Raw genomic sequence first — 8,921 nt, 5'->3', positions numbered from 1 at the left:
TCCCCTTAAGTGCTTGTGAGATCCTTGTAGTGCACAGATTTGCGCAATTACTGTGCAATTTCTCTTCCGTCCCTAGCCTTCCCTGATTCTGGTGTGTGGGGCTGTCCAAGGAATGATGTCAGATATGTCTTATGCCCATGTTCTCAGCACTTTCTCTTGTATTATTTTCTTTTTGTTAATGGTTAAAGCTGCATCAATTGTTTCTTTGTATACTAAGGTGAAGTTTTCAAGTGCTAAATGAGAATTTTATGATTCAATAAATAAATAAATAAAGCAAGGAAGAGAGCTGGTTGTTCTTGGTGAGATTCTTCTTGCTTTACTTGACTAGCTGATGTGAGGGCACAGTGAGATCAGCAAAGGACAGCAGGGACTCAGCATTTCACACCTAAGCAAGAATTCCATAAGCGTTTGTTTTTTCTGATTAAAACCACTCATTTGAGAAAGAGTGTTGATGATTGCCCACTGAAAGCAAAAGATGCTAATTTAACTGTTTTATGACTCTTGAGGACATAGAACAAACTGAGGGTTGCTGGATGGGAGGTGGGTGGGCTAGATGGATGATGGGCATTTAGGAGGGCTCTTGTTGTGAGGAACGCTGGATGTTGTACATTAGTGATAATTCACTGAATGCTATTCCTGAAACCAATATTACACTACATATTAACAGACTAGAATTTATTCTTTTTTTTTTCAACGTTTTTTTTTTTTTTTTTTTTTTTTTTTGGGACAGAGAGAGACAGAGCATGAACGGGGGAGGGGCAGAGAGAGAGGGAGACACAGAATCGGAAACAGGCTCCAGGCTCCGAGCCATCAGCCCAGAGCCTGACGCGGGGCTCGAACCCACGGACTGTGAGATCGTGACCTGGCTGAAGTCGGACGCTTAACCGACTGCGCCACCCAGGCGCCCCTAACAGACTAGAATTTAAATAGGAACCTGAAAAGATTTTTAAAAGACAAATGTTTTAGGCAAACTTGTGAAAAAAAGAAATTGTGTGACGTATATACTCCTTAAAGCAAACAATAGTCTTCTGATGTCTAAAACGAAGGGACAGTCACATACTTGTACTTGCTTGAACAATACATATGTTGCTGAACAATATATATATCTTGTCTTCTTGATTCACTATGTTTCTTCTTGCTCTTGTATTTCTTCCAAAAGACTCACCATCATCTCTGCCTTGGGTTCCACATTCAGCCAACTACTAGTTTCCAGTGATCTTTCTTTCTTTCTTTCTTTCTTTCTTTCTTTCTTTCTTTCTTTTTCTTTCTTTCTTTTTTTTTTTTTTTTTTGCAAATTTTTCTTCTCTTTCTCAAATTATAAATATGCCTGGCATCACCTGAGTCCTCCTGCTTTGCTGCTTCATGCCTAGATAATCACTCCGGACTTCTAGTCTGCTCCCCCATTCTTCAAATAACCCCAGTGGCCCTCTGCCGGGTAAGCTTCCTTTTTACTTTAGGGAGTATTTTCCGTGCTTGCCCTTATTACTTATCAGAGGCCCTAGAGACTTGACCTATGCTTCTTTCAGATGCTGCCACCCTGTGCCATGTTTCTTAGGGATCTTCTTCCAATACTGTCTGCAGATTAGGAAGCAATTTCATGGTTCCCTTGGAGGGAACCAGCAGGAGTGCTGTCCCTGTCCCCGGTTATGGAGCCAGGTATGATTTCATAGCCCTAATATGTATGGCTCTTATCACCTTGGACAGTTTGCGTCGTTTCCTTCGAACCAACAGTTGCAGACAGAACTCCTGTTGTGAAAGAACAGACCTGCAGGACTTATGGGCTAAGGAACTCTGTCTTCCTCCTCAGCCTGTGAACTGCTTGCTTTCCCACCCCATACACAGATAGAGAACCTTCCTGATGCTGGAACTTGCCTAAAGTAAGACAGAGCTCGTTACAGCTCTGGGATGTTGTGTTTTGGGGTACTGAGTTACTCTCGGTAGCTGGGTCCCTCTACCCTCTGCCCTGGACAGAGGTGGATTTATCCAGAAGCTAATAAAGCTTGAGCTTCAGGGTCTATTTCGTGCATTGCTCCTTCCCAGACCTTTTATCTAATTTGACATTTACATTTTTTAATGACAGTGGGCTGGTTTGGGTTGGGAAGTGAGAACTCAAATGAGTTCAAATGATGTGTCGGCAATAGGGCCTATACCTAAGAAGCAGACAAGATAAAGATGCCCTGTGTTAGGCAGAAATTGGTGGTTCCAGGAAGGGCAAGGAGACGACCAGCCAGAAATGGGATGGGGGGATCTGGGAATGAGAGCAGCATGGCAGGTGTGAGGAACCCTCAGCAAACCCATGGCCGACTGGGGAAAGGCTTGGGTGGAGGTGAGTTCCCAGACAGCACCACAGAGAGGAAAATCCAAGAGGGGAGTGAACTTTGTGCTCCCCAATCCACCCACAGATAATGGCCGAGGGCCAGGGCTTTACCAGCAAGCTGAGTTTGAGCAAAACCTGTGTGCAAATCACCAAACCCTGAGCAATGCAGACCCAGCGCGACCCATAGAAAAACAATACAGAATACAAAACTAAGGAACGCCTGGGTGGCTCAGTCGGTTAAGCATCCGACTTCAGCTCGGGTCACCATCTTGCGGTTCATGAGTTAAATCCCCACATCGGGCTCTGTGCTGACAGCTCGGAGCCTGGAGCCTGCTTCGGATTCTGTGTCTCCCTCTCTCTCTGCCCCTCCCTGACTTGTGCTCTGTCTCTCTCTCTCTCTCTCAAAAGTAAATAAAAAAAATAATAACAGTAAAAATTTTAAAAAAATACAAAAATAAGAAGCGAAACCCGAGCAGACATATCAGCAGCTGTACATTCCAGGGGGCAGAGGGTGGGCGATAGATTCTGCAGTTTAAGTTTGTACAAGTGCCTTTAAAAAACACTCAAAAGTAAATCAGAATTCATACTTGTCGCAATAGTATTTAAATACTACTGTGCGAAGGAATCTCCCGTATACGTTCACGTCAGTTCTGCCAGGAATGCAGTGATGGAGATCCCACACAAACTAAACCAAAAATCAGCATTCCCAGGACAGCATCCACTATTCTAAACACCGGCCAGCTCCACACGACCACGTTGCCATTCTCAGAAAGCATCGGTGCTTCCAAATGGTTGTGGAATTTAAAGGCACTCTTGGGGCGTGCTAGAATTGGGAAGTCACATCCTAAAAGACCAGTGATCGCTTCCTGATCTAGGGCACAAATACATGCATGGGCCCTGGCAGTCCTCATGGCGCAACGCATCGATGAAGTTTCTACAACGACCACTAGGTGGCCACCTAACAATCTAAATCTATGAGCTGGAAACTCGCCCAGGGAATTCACACAACACCAGGCCTGCAAAATCCTGACTTGAAATAAACTTACCAAGAAGTTTGTTCAAGTCCGTTGCTGGTTACGGAAGACGTAGCTCTGGGAGAATTTTGCCAGACCCCTTTCTTCTCTGCCAGGGTTGTGGGTTGGGTTAGGAAAACAGAAACGGAGCCCCTGAGCAAAGGGGAGTTGGGTGGACAGCCTAAAAACTTTGAATGAAAAGAAAAAAAATTTAATGTGTATTACTTATTTTTGCGAGAGAGAGAGAGAGAGACAGAGTGCCAGGGGGCGGGGGTGGCAGAGACAGAGGGAGACACAGGATCCAAAGCAGGCTCCAGGCTCTGAGCTGTCAGCACAGCTCAGGGCTGGGGCTCAGGGAACCAGGAGATCAGGACCTGAGCTGGACTCAGACGTTTACCTGACTGGGCCACCCAGGCAACCCGAGGCTGAAAACTTTGAATGAGGGTTTTAGATTCTGAAGATAAATCCTGTTTGCTTTCAGTCTTGAAGTCTAGTGGTGTTGAAGCTGACATGTCAATAGCTCCAAATGACCCCATCTCCTGAAAACTACTGGGGGAGGGCCGGAGGGATCATTTTGTTTTTGCTTTCTGCTTTTATATGATCTGTTTATTTATTTAGTTTTTTGAAGGCCAGCAAATTAGCCACTGCTGCTGGGGATGCCCGAAGAACTCCCCCTTTCCCCAGGGATATGTAACGGCTAGTAAATACCAGGAGGAGCCATAGCCTGTGTGACTTCTATGACTTTGTGGTGGGACACTCATGACAATCGACGTCCCCCTACTAATGACCACCAAGGAGTGAGAAGTATCGATTCGACTCCTGAGCTTATTGGACGCTTCCTGATCACTTTCTGACGGAAGCTCAGGCTTTTAGGAAAGTCGAGAGCCATTATGCAAGGGAAATGGCTGTCTCCCGGCCTTGACAGAATCCATTAGTATATTTCTCCAGGAAAAGCTGTAACTGGGAACTATATGTAATGGATATTGATCGCTAAGAAAAGAAGATACACATAACTTTAGACCTCAGGGGTCTCCGGGAGCAAAAGGTACGTAAAAAGGGGTCGTCATAGGATCATAGAAGTGCTAGCCGGAAAGAAACTGAACCGGAGTTGCTTTAGAGCTTAGGTAAGTCAATTCAAAAGCCAACAGCTGCTTGCTCAAGGATATCAGTGATTTGCTGCAAGGAGAGCAAATATAGCATTTACTGAGTACATACTATTTGTCAGGCATTTTTCTAAGCACTTCGCATGTAGTATTTTATTTGACTTAAAATAACTCTAGGAGTTCACTACTGTTATTATCGTCATTTTACGCTTTGAGAAAATCAAGCTCAAGGTAAAATAATTTGCCAAAAGAGAGACAGTGGACGAAAGAGCTTAGCCAGAATGTCAACTCAGGGATTCAACCTCCAGAGAGTATGTTTCCCATCACTACCACGCTGTTTGGTGTAAACATAATTTTGAGAGGGAGGAAGCACAGGTCCTTCCAACATTCACAGTGGTGCAAGGGAAACTAATGTATCTTGCCCCCATTCCCATTTCCCGCCCACCAACTTCCCAATCTTTGCAGCCACAGCCACAGCCACAAGGATGCACGGATTCACACAGCAAGGCAAGCCGGGCAGGGGCCACCCCCCAATTTAGCCCGACCCTGGCTGCCATGCTGCTGTCATGGTAGAACCATATTTGGGGGTGCGCCTGAGACTTTAGCACCTTTAACCCTTCTCCTGGCCCGTCCCAAGGGGGGTGCTTGTGATCCCGGAACCTTTTCTGTGTTGTACTACTTCAGGTCCTGGGAGGTCTTACTCAGTAGAACAGGGCTCTGCCTGAGCAATGTTTTAGTTCGCTTTAGCATGCCTGGGAAAGATGTCTGTTGCTTCCTTCATTGTCAGCGTGCAGGGCAGGAAAACCAAAAGAATTATTGACATTTGGCTGCAGCTGGTGGATCAGGGGATGGCAAGAGTCAATGAAGGGGCCGACCCGCTCTGAGGAAGGCTTCCTGGTTCTAATCAAATGAAGAATGCACCAGACAAGTGGTCACATTTAACCTGTGGGGAAGGAGAGAGTATCCGTGCCGCACCTTTCAGACTCCACACACCCGCTAGACCTCTCCGTATTTCTCATTCGATGCCCACTGCAAAGCCCTGTGAAAGTATTCTCTCACAGACAAGGAAGGTAGGGATAAGAGGTGCCCAGCCACACAGCGGTCAAGGGTGAAACAGAAATCCGCACATAAGCCTCAGACCAAAGCCACGATCCGAACCCACTCCAGTTTCTAAACTGACCTATTATACCCCCAGGGTGACAGTGACATCACAGGTGGCCACTGGAGCTTATTCCTGGGAGAGGCCACTTTGATCTAGAAAGGGGCGGGCCAACACAAGGCAGTGGGTGGGCCTAGGTTTTTTGTCGTAAAGAACAAGGCGTCCATTTCATTTCCCAGTCTTCTCCAGGTTTCCAAAGCGATGATTAGAGGGGAGAAAATGTTCACAGGTCTACTGTCGTTCCAACAGGGTTCAAAAGTGGATTCACTGGATCGAAAAACCCAACGGCTTTTAGGTAAATCCTCTGGCACTTAAAGTCCTTCTCGGCCTGTATTTAAACGAGTCCTTTTCTCTCCCGTTGTCCACATCAGCCTCTGGACGTAAAAGCTGACGTTCATTACCCAGAGACGGTAACATTTTAAAAACAAAAACAAAAACGCCCAGAAAACTAGAGATGGGGCTCTGGGGTGTGCCTCTTCAGGTCTACCAGGGAAAGTCGCTGGATACTAATTTGACGTTCTTAGAAATGTGTCCGATGCTCTCTCTGCAGAAGGACATAGTTTGAAATATCATTATCTACTGCCGTCTTTAGGCTGGCGGAGGAAAGGAAGAGATAACCTCCCAGGTAGCACATCGCGCAAACTGGATACCTCAATATTGACGCACCGCCAACCAATTCAGGAGAGAAATAAATCGATTTGCTGCATCTTGTTCACGCTGCTTGGTGGCGTAACAGGTTTCCATGCTGAAAATAGCACCAGCTGGACACTGTGCTACTCAATATCCCACCTTTAGAAATGAAGAATCAGACCCAAGCCCAACCCAGTGTCATACTGCTCCCTGAGTCCCCCCGCGTTTTCTAGCGAGGGGACACTCAGAAAGCAGCAGGATAAAATGGAGGATCTCACAACCCCATTTCCAGCCAAAGCTATAATCGTCCTCCTGAGGACTCTTCAGGGACCCTTCGAAAAGCCAACAAACCGAAACGACAAGCAGAGACCAATAGTACTCTTAGATCTCAAAGGGGGAAACATGGCATAAAAGTAATAAAATAAATAACGAATATGGATTGATACAATTTAGGCTCTGTTCCTTTAATTATTCATTTACTCCATCGTTCAACAGGTGCTCACTGCACACTTGCTGTATCCGAGGTATCGTTCTAGGTGCCTGAAGATAGTTGATGTAGAAGACTCTGCCCAAGGCACCTCAAGCCTCACAGGAAAGCACCCAGGCTTCTAAATGGATGGCCTCGAGGTCACGTGACAAACTGCACGGACGAAGAAGGCGGCAGATGTGACTGACAGGAGAAGAGAGAGGAGGTGTATACTATTGGGTACAGTGGAGAATCTCTCAGAAAGGCAAGCTTTTTATCAAGAGCTTAACGAATGGACAAAGTTTTGCCAAACAGAGAGCTAGCATTCCAGGGACAATCAGCCAGCCAAGCACACCAGAGTCTTTCAGGTCTGTTCATGGTGAGGAGTTAGGATAGCTCAACTATAATGCGTGCAGAAACGTGTGATATGAGGGCAGGTTAAAGGTAGCCTGTATAGGACATACTCTGCTGTGTTTATCTTAAAGGTAGCGGGAATTACTTAGGGGACTTAAGTGACAGTGACATGATCAAATTTGTACTTGAGGGGGAAAAAGACAGTCATAATTATGAAAGGCGGATTGGCGAGAAGCTAGCGGACTGTCCGGATTAGAAGACACCAAACTCTGCAGAGACCAGAGTTGGTAGAAAACAGAGAAAACGGAGGACTTCACATTGCTTCGTTCTTACTGATGAGGGACTTACAGGGATGGGGTAGATGGAAGCGTTGATACTGGCTTGTCCATTTCTGTTTCACGTAGATGAAGCTCCACCTGTTCCTTCACCAGAAAAGAATACAAGGAATAGAACCAGGTTACCCTGGAGGTGAAAATGGGTTAAATGTGAGCCATTTTAACGTCCTCCTATGTAAATACGTATAGTGAATTCATATGATATGAAGAGCAAAGTGGGAAAAACTACTCAGAAAAGTTTTCCTTTAAAAAAAAAGTGATTAAAAAAAAAGTAAAATAAAGATCGTGATTTACTCAACTGTTGTGCTAGAAGCTACTGCCTAGAACAGCACCCAGGACCAGTAGCACAGGGTAGAATGTAAAATGGGCTCATCAAATACTGGCTTAGATTTAAATGAAATGTGTTATGTTTTTTAGGCAATGGAAAGAAAGCACAGTGACGTTAGATCACTAGTAGGAAATAACACGGATCATGGTAATTCTGAGAGTCAGACTCTTGTTCCCCTTAGCTGCTCATGCAGCACCTGGCCCCTGCCCATCCTCAGATGCTTTCCTGGATCAGAGGAGCTCTCCTCCAAACTCCACAGATTCTAGGACTCTCCCTGCTAAGCTGAGGACACAACTTACTTCCTCTGAGCCCCAATAAGAGTCCTTCAAGGGAGAAAGGCAAGGGAGAAGAAGCATTACTCGTTGAAGGACACTTTTCATTTTTAATGTTTATTTATTTATTTTGAGAGGGGGCACAAGTGGGGAAGGCGCAGAGAGAGAGGGAGAGAGAATCCCAAGCAGGTTCTGCACTGCCAGTTCAGAGCCCAGCATGGGTCTCGAACTCACGAACCATGAGATCATGACCTGAGCCGAAGCCGAGAGTCAGACACTTAACTGACTGAGTCACCCAGGAGCCCCAACTTTGAAGGACACTTGAAGCCAATTCTATCCAACAAAATCGTCCTCCTCTCTCTGACTTGAAACAATGCAAACATCTAATACCTTTTGTATATTCTATGTCTCCAATTAAATCTTTAGACATATGAAATACAATAATAATAACTGTTGCAATACCCTTGTCCAGTCATTCAAAACTCTGTGTCGGTTCTAGTTCGGTTTTGATTGAGCTTCCTAGTTATAAGGGTCATATCTTTCTGCCTCTTTAATGCACGGTCATTGTTGATTAGATGCCCATCCACTGTGAACGCCACCCTTACTGGCCCTGGATTTTTTTTTTTTTTTTTTTTTTTTTGGTATTCCCATAAATATTCTTGAACTTTGCTCTGAAAAGCAGTTGGTTATTTGGAAGCAATTTGATCCTTTTAGGTCTTGCATTTAAGACCGTTACACAGGTCCAGAGCAGTGTTTAGTCTAGGGCAACTGATTCCTCACTGCAGAGAAATACCAAGTACTCATATGCCCATGAATTACGAGGTATCTGATGGAGCTAGCAGGTAATTTTTCCTTGGACTTGTGTTACGGGCTGAATCACGTCCCCGCAAAGATCTTGCACTCTAGAATTGCAAAGGAATAAATTTCTGTTGTTTAAATGATAT

Source organism: Panthera leo, chromosome B1 (assembly GCF_018350215.1).
Source record: "Panthera leo isolate Ple1 chromosome B1, P.leo_Ple1_pat1.1, whole genome shotgun sequence".
Classification (NCBI taxonomy): domain Eukaryota; kingdom Metazoa; phylum Chordata; class Mammalia; order Carnivora; family Felidae; genus Panthera; species Panthera leo.
This window is presented reverse-complemented; position numbering follows the sequence as displayed.